Source organism: Dreissena polymorpha, chromosome 2, assembly GCF_020536995.1.
Source record: "Dreissena polymorpha isolate Duluth1 chromosome 2, UMN_Dpol_1.0, whole genome shotgun sequence".
NCBI classification, from domain to species: domain Eukaryota; kingdom Metazoa; phylum Mollusca; class Bivalvia; order Myida; family Dreissenidae; genus Dreissena; species Dreissena polymorpha.
The window spans coordinates 82,185,541-82,197,726 of NC_068356.1; positions in this window are offsets into that span (position 1 = coordinate 82,185,541).

The following is a 12,186-nucleotide window of genomic DNA, read 5'->3' on the forward strand; positions in this document are numbered from 1 at the left end:
TTTTATGCCTGACTGCTGAAGCATTCGCAACGAATTCATCGAATAATTTCATATGCTCATGAACATTAGTTGCAAATGATGACATTTCGCCGAATTCGTGCGTAAATGTGTTTGTTAAGAGATTAACTCTTTGTGCCAACTTATTTGCATGATCGCGTAATCGATTAAGTTGTGATGTTGTTGCAATGCCAAAAAGAGTTGAACCTAATTGTCCTATAAAGGGGAGTAAGGGTTGTGACTCACGTGTCTTCCGTTTATCTGAGATTGTAGGAATCATGCTACGAAATTTGTGTAACAAAGATTGTATATCATGTTCCATTAAAATCCCTAGAGTGTTGAATTCGACGCTAATGGTACATCCTTTTTCGTAGAAATAAGTGTCTCTACACAATGAATAATTTCTACCGATGTCACTATTGAAATGATAGTCAGGCATATCAAATCGAAAAGTATGCGTCCATTCATTATTCACGAAGTTAATTGTTTTTGGATCTGAGAACTTAACGCCATGGTTCATCAGCAATTGTTCGCCGTGTGCTCCCACAAGTGACAGGAAAAGTATAATGAATCGTGTGACCAACATCTTGCCTCTTGGGTCCGAAGTCTGTGCGGTATGGAAGTTTCTCGCCGGTCGTTCCCCGTCTGCTGGAGAGTGGCCAGGTGCGGAAGGCGTCTGCCTACGTAAGTTAATATTGTCACTATTAGCACTTTGCGATGGAAAATTAGCACTATTAACACAAGGCGATGGGGTATTTAAGAAAAAGTTAGGTCTCTGCGAAATAACACTGGAAATTGGATCCTGTAGTCGTTCGCCGGGAAGGCACTGAAAATTACCATATGGCGGTGGTACTGGGTCGTACCGGAAATTGGATAATGGCTCGAGCAGCGATTCCTTCGGCGGGTCCTGCGTTAATGGCTGGAGTGTTGTTTCTTGGGTTTCTTCGGTGTCTGATGCATCGGATTGTAATGGGTTACTTTGAAATGGGCTGTCATGTATTGTTACTCTTCTGATTGTTTTGATAGAATTTAATTGTTTATGAAAATCTGAACGTAATTGTTTTTTACGACGTTTTTCACTTGCAACAAAATCTTCGGGAGTTTGTAAATAAGGTTTTGACTCACTTGATGATTTTGGAGTTTCTTGTTTTGATATGGTAGTTGATGGTTGAAATGGTTGCTCCGGAACTGTCGTATCGTCAGGTGGGGATGTTGGCGGCGTCAATTGTGGCGGTAGAGTGGCTGATAGGCGAGAACGTAAATTGTAGTGAGACATCTTGAAACATTTCTGACGATTTTTGTTGTGGAAAATGTTATTGTAAAGGAATGAAACTTTAGAACGTATTCTCCAACAGATATCGTACGTGCTTTTACTTGTTATTTCTATGTTCCTTGAAGTTTTTCATTATTTCCATTTAATGTAATTGGTAACGGGATCTTCTTTTACGTACGATACATTATTTAGTTCTTAATAATTAATTATTCTGTCCATTACGGTCTTAGTGAATGTTGTATTTGTAGTGTTTCATTTTCAATTAGCATTAAATGCTACCATTCTTCAATTTATGCAAATAAGCGTTAAGCGCTAATATTCTATGATCCATAATAGATGTAAATAATCAAAGAAGTCGACAGTGTAAACAGCCCATTTTATTCTCTGTAATATCCAGAAAAACACTGTGTTAATTTATTAAACAAGATAAATATTTGCATGCATAAATATCATTTATGATATATACGTACATATGCAACGATATTGATTCTTAATATATATTAATAAATCACACAGAATATTGTTCAATTTAACTAACAGTTTTCAGGCATTAACATTATTTTGTTAAATCATAAAATAAAGAAATTATTTATTTATGAGAAGACAGTACTATTTGTTTTACTAATATGATACTTATAAAATAGCAATTATCATAAATACACAATATATATTTATTTGGATATTGTGCAGTCAAACAACTTTCCTAAATACTCTACATTGAATGTAGCTGAAACAAATTAAAGTATTAAACAATAATTTAAGTATGAATATATTTATTTGCAGCAAACAATAATTTAGGTTTGAAAATAAATAAGTAGCAACAGCTCACCTGTAATATCCAGAAAAACACTGTGGTGAGTCGCCCACGGTGTTTTCTTAAATAGCCTTTCAGATGCAACTTTCTGAAACCTGATCAGACTTTTCCTAATACGTTTCTCACGTGATCCTATGTGGTCTCACGTGGTACGCTGATTCACCTACTTTTTTATATTTGTTCGGGTCAAAGTTGTTAACCCTTGGTCATGGAACTTTCTAGAAGTTTCTACTGCTTACGTTTGCGTTCTTGATTTGGTAAACAATTTAGATTGGAATGTGCTATTCTTTGTTAGCTTAGTAAGCTGTTTTCTTATAGTACATCAATATGATAGAGTTTGTAGCTCGCCTGGTACAAAAAAGTATTCCGGTGTGGTTTTGTGAAAACTGGGCTTAATGCGTGATATGAACTGCACAATTCCTTAAGTATTTCTAACAATGTACAATAGTTATTCTAAACAATATGCAATAGTTATTTTAAACAATATGCACTAGTTATTTTAAACAATATGCAATAGTTATTTTAAAATTTTGTTAATTGAAATTAATTAAAACTTTATTAATTATGATTAATTAAAATTATTAAATAAGTTAAAGTGAAAATTTAAATATTACAAATATTTCATAAGATTGTGATTTTAATTGGATTACACTTGCACTTCATGGGTTATCCTTGACCGCAAGGTCAAAAGAAATACATACATACATACATAGGCATAAATGGGTATGTATATATTTTTTTTAATCCTGATTTGGAGCAAGTTTTTCTGTGACCTTGACCCTTTTTTATTTGAAAATCATTAAGAGTCATCCTTCTTCAAGACTAAACCAGCTAGCTTATAATCCATATGCATTATCTAGATATTTTGAGCAAACAATTTTTATTTGAATAGCCACTGTAACTTAATTTTTGACCTGTTGAATTAAATATCAAAATGCATGGTCCTTTCCTCCAAACTAACCCAGCATACCCATTTGGCTTATCAAAGATAAAAGTGTTGATAGATATTTAGTGAAAACCCAATTTACATGTGCAAGAGCTTTGACCTTAACCTTTGACATAATTACCTAACACTTAACAGGTATATTCTTTTCTATCCAAAAAAACATTAAACAAAGCTGCATTATTGTAGTTAACCAAAGTCTGAAAACAAACGTTATCTACAAATCTGCAACTGTGACCTTGATCTTTGACTTCACAATCAAGAAGTGTATTGTATCCTTCCATGTAACCAACATACAAATTTAGATGATTGAACATGAATTCATTTTTGTTTTGATGTAAAAACCAATTTCTTGATACAAGCTAATGTGACATACACCTCTGACCTGGTGACCTCAAAATGAACTTATGTGACCTTTACCATTGACCCAGTGACCTCAAAATGAACTTATGTGAACTTAACCATTGACCCAGTTACCTCAAAATGCACCTTCCTTCCTCATATGTAACCACTATACACATGTGCACAGGTCTAAGAAATTTAAATAATAATGCTTAAACAAATTCCTGTTACAAGTACCTGTTCCCTTGACCATTTGCAGTCAATCTTAAATCGTTCTTCCTCCAAATTAACAATCGTGTCAATTTTCATGATTGTTTTTCAAAAGAATTCTCTAGCTCTTCATATTGCGTAGAAACAAATGGTCTCAAGGGGCATAATTATGACGCTGTGCAAAGCTAGAAAACTTCACAAGTCTAATTTGGATATTATTTTAAAGCAAGGCATCTACAATTTTGAAAAAGACCTTTCGGATAAAAACTTTATCCGCATAACCAGATTAATCTCTGACTTTTGATTGGCTAGTTTGACTTTGACTTTCTCAGCACTTGCATTGTTGCTTATTATAACTTTACGAGTTTCTACTTCTCATACGCATATGTGTTGATAATGTAAATGAGCTCAATGATTAAAAAAATTACACAATTTAGCTGAACACTTTCTTCCTCTTAACAACGCGTAAAACTTTACTTTATTATGCTGTAACTTTAATTTTAAATAAGCCATGCTCAGCGAAAAGGGGCTTCAAGCATACGCAAAAAAGTTTCTTTGTTTATTAGCCTTTGCAGTCGGACAGGCTAATCCCGGATGACCCTAACGGCATAAAAAGGATCTTTGCTAAGAAAATACTTCCTTTGCTCTAAACATACAATAAAGAGGGGAAAATTAGCGTACATGAAAAGCATGTGCAGACTGCACAGGCTGATCCGGGATGATATTGTAAGCACATGGATTAAACTTAAGTTTTCCCAGAGCGAGGCTCAAATTTATCAGAACACAGCCTCATTATCCAAGGCCTTTAAATTCGTTAAACTTAGCAGCCCGTCTGTGTCTGCATCCAGCATCTCAAACATCTGCAAGCATCAATAACAATACAAGGCAAATTGAATTGGTATCCCCCTCACAATAAATTTTGTTTATTGATGGGTGCAGACGTAAAATTATAAAAACATACAAAAGCAATAAAAGGTCAAAAGGTAATAACCCTTATTTAAGTTAGTGTAGTAAGGTTTTTGTGTATGGCACTTCTCCTCAATGATATCTGTAAACCCATATAGTTTCATGCTGAAATCTAGTATAGTATCTGAGATATAATTTTTAAAATTTACATCATAAAAAAGCAATCACTGTTATCGAAGAAAGTAAAGGGTAATGGTTCTTGGATTACACTTCTCGCCATTGATATCCATACACGAATGACATTTTATGTTTATTACATCATTTCTGAGATATACACCTCGGCAAGGCATTGGAACACAAGGTACAGTCAAGACTTCTGCAGTTGTTTCTGACACAAACTATATTTGTCATGTTGTGCTTCCTCAAGACAGTGAACTGTAACTTGCTAACACAATTGTCCACTATTGTAATTATTTTATATGAGCTCTACTCTGGGAAAACAAATTTTAAATCATTTGCATAAAGTGTAGTCCCAGATCAGCCTGTGTAGTTTGCATAATCAGGGACAAGACTTTTCCCTCTATAAAGTACTTTTTGTTAAAAGGAAATCTTTTCTCATGGGGTGCAATCATTCAATAACTTTAACATTTCAAAATTATTAATCTTTCCATTATTAAGACTAGTTTGTGTATATACCTCAGTCGCAGCGTGTACAAATTTGTCCAGTTGCTCCAAAATTTTATGGCAAAAAATGTTGCTACCTATTAATTTCAAACCTTAATTCATCATGATTGTAGTTGCATGATAAATCATATTTAAGATCACATATAAGATTCAATCACAATGAATGTTGCTGGATTTATTTTTATAATGGAAAATTCACATACCCGAAATAGATTTATCAATGCATCAACAGATGCATAACCACTTCTTCCACTAGCGTTTGAAAGTTCGAGGTCTACATGGTGTCTCTAAACTTGATGTGAGTGTCAATTATCTCCATACTTGAACGAATAACCCTTATTTAAATTTGATTCCCATAGGCACAAATGGGTAAAACCTATCTAATTTATTGCATGGATGTTCTTCACTGCAGCAGTCAATGGTAAGGGTTCCTATTGAAATCTCACCTCTGTGAAGTCCCTCACATATGTTGTGTCATTCACAATCTTGTTATATCATCCTGAAATGGATATGTCTGCAAGTCAGCGTACAGGTTTTAAGGTTAAATGGATTTACAGAGTCTAAAATTGGCAATTTTTATTTTGTGTCACCTGTTTCATTTGTTGATGTCATGCGTTGATGTTATTGAACTTGTGTTCAGTAATTATTATTTCACTCATGTGAATTATCATAGTAATAACAAACACTTATGTGCGTTATACTATTTAATTATGTTTCTAGGTCGGTGGCTTAAGTGAAACTGGCTTATCAGCTCACTGTACAATGTAATAGTAAGATTATTCAAGCATGCAGCTATCTATAGTCTGTATCTAGTTACAATATGCAACATCACCAATTCCACTAACAAAGAGGAATATAATTGGGCTGTGCTCTGTGAACAGGGATTTTATACATGTGGATAAAGTGTCGTTCCAGATAAGCCTTTGCAGTCTGCACAGGCTAATCAGGGATGACACTTACCACCTATACTGCATTTTTACTAGTTACACAACACTTCTCGCAAACATCATAACGTTAACAGGAACTTTGTTTGGGCGTTTGTGACTGAAGCATTAAAAATGCTGAATTTATAAATGCTATGCCCCATTTATTAAAAATATTTAAAATACTTTGGTATACCCTAACAAAGTAATAATTGAGTTTGCAATGAATTATTCTTTGAAACTGGAAATGAAATACTGTACCGGTCGTGTTAAAAATAAAATAAACAAGATCAATTTATATCTGTGGTGTTTGTTAATGTTTGTGTTCCTGACAAATATGTAATTCAAACATCAATACAATGACATATACCTCAACTTAAATCTGTATGAACCCTTCAAAGTATGTATCATTAGAGATGTATGTAAAAGAATAATCCCTGAAAATAAACAAGGCACCAGTCTTTTATAAAGATGTATTTACCAGTATTAGATATATAACACTCTGGACGTTCTTTTGTTTTCGATGATTTAGGTGCAGTTTTTGGTATTGTGTTGATATTAAACCATCACACAAATTTAACGACATTTTGACATTGATCATGATTTCAGTTTTTATCAATGACCGCCATTGTGTGAAGCCAGTTTTTGATAATGATGGCACTGTTAAAACAGAGATGAACATGATAATGGCACAGTTACAACAGAGATGAACATGATAAGGTCACAGTTACAACAGAAATGAATATGATGATGTCACTGTTATGACAGAGTCGAATATAATGATGTCACTGTTACAACAGAGATGAAAATTATGATGTCCCTGTTACAACAGAGATGAACATGATGATGTAACAGTTACAACAGCGATAAACATGATAATGTAACTGTTACAATAGAGATTAACATGATGGTGTCACTGTTACAACAGAGATTAACATGATGGTGTCGCTGTTACAACAGAGATTAACATGATGGTGTCACTGTTACAACAGAGATTAACATGATGGTGTCACAGTTATACCAGACATGATAATGATGATATTACTGTTATGACGGAGATGAACATGATGTCACTGTTACACCAGAGATGCACGTTATGATGTTACTTTTATATCAGAGATGAACATGATGATGTCACTGTTACAACAGAGATGAACATGATGTCGTCACTGTTACAACAAAGATGAACATGATGATGTCACAGTTACAACAAAGATGAACACGATGGAGCCAATGTTACAACAGAGATGAACATGATGTAACTGCAATGCCAGAGATGAACATGATGATGTCACTGTTTTAACAGAGATGAACATGATGATGCCACTGTTACAACAGAGATAAACATGATAATGTCACTGCTATATTATGGATTAATATTATGATGTTACTGTTATAACGGAGATGAACATGAAGAGGTCGATGCTATACCACACAGGATCATAATGATGTCACTGCTATAACAGAGGTGAACATGATGTTGTCAATGTTATAACGGTGATGAATAGGATGATGTCACAGTTACAAAAGACATAAACATGATGATGTGAATGTTATAACAGAGATGAACATGGTGATGTCACTGTTCAACAGAGATGAACATGACGATGTGACTGTTACAACAGAAATGAACATAATGATGTCACTGTTACAACAGATATGAACATGATGATGGCACTGTTATAACAGAGGTGAACATAAAGATGCACTGTTACAACAAAGATAAACATGATGATGACAATCTTATAACAGAGATGAATGACATGATGATGACACTGTTTCAACACAGATGAACATAATGATGTCATTGTTACAACAGACATGAACCTGATGACGTCACTGTTATAACAGAGGTGCACATGAAGATGGCCCTGTTACAACAAAGATGAATTTGATGATGTCACTCTTATAGCAGAGATAAACATGATGATGTCACTGTTATAACAAAGATGAACATGATGAGGTCACTGTTACGGCATAGATGAACATGATGATGCCACTGTTAAAACAAAGATGAACATGATGACGTCACTGTTATAACAGAGATTAACATGATGATGCCACTGTTATAACCGAGATGAACATGATGATGTCAATGTTACAACTGAGATGAACATAATGGTGTTAATTGTATAACAAACATGATCTGAAACAGCTGTTGCAAGCATTCCCGTTACATCCAAATACAGCAAAATGGCAACACGAACAGTTTCGCATCATAACAGATAACCTCCCTTAAGAAGCATGGGTGTGTATTCTTGACTTTAGCGAGAACTACAAGTGTTTTGAAAAACACGAGCTGCAGACAACTTACTTTCAACGAACGGAGGTAACAATCAACGTATCTGTTATACACAGACACAGCATTCTGGAACATGTTTGGGTGGAAAGCCGCAAAATTCATGCATCGTCGTGCAGTTGTAGCCTATAAAGGTAATTACATTTGAATAATTAATGATATTACTATTCCAATATTAAATAAAAAGGCTGTAATATCTGCAATAATATTATGAATGTTTGTAAATATTTTCGATAGAAAATAGAGAAAACGCACATACTTGCCACAGAGATATCTGAGCTAAACATATTATTTAGTTAAACGCATTTTTTTTTAAATTCAATCGCTTATATAGCAAATACTTGTAACCATGGTGAATTGATTAAATCAATGGCATACCTATTGAGTTAAGATATTGCTTGACCTGTTTGCGGACCTCGTGGACAAAGTACTGGTCCTGCTGTGTGTCCGGGCTGACGACCAACAAGTAGTCTTGGCGTATGAAGGGGTTCTCCTCTGTTCTTTCCACTCCACCATGGTCCAGAATGCTGTGTCTGTGTATAACAGATACGTGGATTGTTACCTCCGTTCGTTGAAAGTAAGTTGTCTGCAGCTCGTGTTTTTCAGAACACTTGTAGTTCTCGCTAAAGTCACGAATACACACGCATGCTTCTTTAGGTAGGCTATCTGTTATGAAGCGAAACAGTTCGTGTTGCCATTTTGCTGTATTTGGATCTATTGTTTTAAATTTTGTGTACACTTAATATTCGATCTTTGTCATTTTTGTGACATTTTGGTACAAATGTAAATGGCGATGTGTAGGCCAGTTTTTACGCTATGAACATTGATGCATCAAATTTTAGAAAAAACGCATTATTATTATTCAATGATAACGCAATGGACGTGCGAAAATCAAATTAGAAAAAAAAGTCGAAAGAAGTTTTCTTCGGCGGAAAAATAATGTTTTCCGTTTTACATTAACGTTTTATGTTACATCTCTACATCGTGTTTTTAACCATTATAATAATTACAAACATAGCTTTTCCTTAAAAATGTCGTTATGTCTGGTTTTTTTTGTATTATATATTGTGAAATGCCCATTTGTCAGCTGATTCGTTTGATATAATTATCATGAGGCTATGTTCAAAAATGAAATCTTTATTAAGAAAACATGTATATCACAGGGCCGTCGTGGGCCGTCGGCCGGTCAGGCTATAGCCTGACCACTTTTTGACAAAAAAAAAAGAAAAGAAGGCTGAGCTATGAGATGAATTGCTTAATGTCCTCTGGAGCAGACAAATTTTATCATGCTTCCTTATTTAAAAAACAACCCGCCGATTTTCAATACAAAACTGATGCTGTTGCAAAAGTGATAAAATTCCGGTAGTTCTATCCGTTGTCTAACTTCTTTGTTTTCCGATTGTACAAACAAGCCACCGTACACTCCATTTTTCCCGGATGTTTATACCGGAAGATGCAGACGAATTTTTTCCAAGAAACGAGGAAAGACAAAGTGCGTACTATGATAACCATTGCTATGTTGCAATAATTAAAATACACGAAAAAATGCTATATGCCCTTCGTTCACATATTTAAGGAAATGAATAGTCCAAGAAACCCCTTCTCATGCAATATTGTACCGTAACTAGGACGGCAATGCTTGTGCAGATGTTGATTTCTGCCTGACGTTCAATTGAAGTTATGAGACAGATCATCTTGTATCAAAATCCTTTGACCCGGTCTCTTCAAATTAAAAAAAAAACGACAAAAGGGCTATATCATGGTGTCCCTCTGCACAAAAAAAACAACAAAACTACGGAAGCCCATTCGTGACATACCCCTCTTTTTATAAATCCAATCTGCTAATTTCTACTAAGCATTAATCTTATATTATACTGCAAATAATAAATCCCAATAATGGCAGATATTACCACAGAAGGTGCCAACCTAAGTTGGCCAACCGATGTTTGGCCAACGTTAGCATGCCAATGCCAACATCATGAAAACGCGATGCCGACGTTTGACCAACGTCGGTCTGCTATCTGGGTTATTCATTATTTTCTTTTGTAAATCCAAGAATAAACACACATGAAAATACTTACAGAAAGCCGAATGATTGATTTGAGCCAATACATTTTCATGGGATATAAAAAAATAAATGATTAAAAGAGGCTAAATGAGTTAAGATCTATATCATCTAGTGAAATTCGTTGCCTTTACAGCGTAGGGAGCGCGGAGACAGGGGTGTATGGTCAATCTTTATTATATACACTTTGCCCCCCTTCCTAAACATTAGTGGCAGAAATTGTCGCCTCTCTATGCAAGTTCTTTGTCAAAGTTTTTCCCTCGGAATATTGAAGCTTCCATGACTTAACTAAAATTGCAGAGAAGTTCTTTGCTCGAGGAGAAAGGCGCAGATGTGTATTTGGAAAATGTTAAAGGTGTTACAGCACTGCAATTTAGCAAATTAACAAACTATTTTTAAACTATTTCCCCTAGCTTATCGCATTTGAAAATAATATGGAGCCTGGTGCTGCGCCGTGAAACTTAGTAATATCGTGCACTTTGGCATCAAAACCTCTCAGATATCACGATTTAGCCATTATGTTACAAAAAATGCCCCCGAACCCCCCTAATAGCTTCGCGCCTTCGGCGCTCGCAGACCTCTGGCACTTAGAGCCGGACCACTTTGAAATGCTGACGACGGCCCTGCATCACGTGCGCAATTTACTGGGTGGACGGACTTTTTGACGCAACGTCTGTATGAACAAAAATGGTCAAGTGGTCTATGCGAGACTTTAACTTCATGGGTCATTGGTTTGAGTCCGGTAGTGGGTAACTTTTTTCTTCTTTAATTGTTTTCTTGTTTTTTTACTGGAGCAATTTAGATCCAATGTTTGCATTTATCAATATAAAGCATTTAATGAAAAACTTCAATGTATACTTACATCTGTATAAAGACCCCTTTAAGGGAATAAAAGTTTGTGTTTAAAAGCATACTTCATTAATTGCTTGTACAGCAAATGCAATAAACAACAAGGGACAAAATTGTCACAAAACCAGGTTTTCATCGTGAAAAAAAATCTGATAAAGGGAGAAAACTCAAACTGAACTTTTGAAATGAACAAACAAAATTAACCCCCTTTGTAAGTTTGTTTTTAAAAAAAAATCTATTTTTAGTCGTGGCGACCTTGACATTGGAGATATTGACGTGATTCTTTCGTGCGACACACCGTCCCATGATGGTGAACAAATGTGCCAAATGATTTTAAAATCTCACAATGAATGACTTAGTTATGGCCAGGACAAGCTCATTTATGGCCATTTTTGACCTTTGAACTCAAAGTGTGACCTTGACCTTGGAGATATCGACGTAATTATTTCGCGCGACACACCGTCCCATGATGGTGAACAAATGTGCCAAATGATTTTAAAATCTCACAATGAATGACATAGTTATGGCCAGGACAAGCTCATTTATGGCCATTTTTGACCTTTGAACTCAAAGTGTGACCTTGACCTTGGAGATATCGACGTAATTATTTCGCGCGACACACTGTCCAATGATGGTGAACAAATGTGCCAAATGATTTTAAAATCTGACAATGAACGACATAGTTATGGCCCGGACAAGCTTGTTCCGCCCGCCCGCCAGCCAGCCCGCCAGCCCGCCCGCATTCGCCAATCTAATAACCAGTTTTTTCCTTCGGAAAACCTGGTTAAAAATACTGTTACAATGTATCAAATTTGATACAAGTGATTTCCTTAGGCATTACGAATATACTTACGGATGGCTTACATAAACTTCCATAAGGC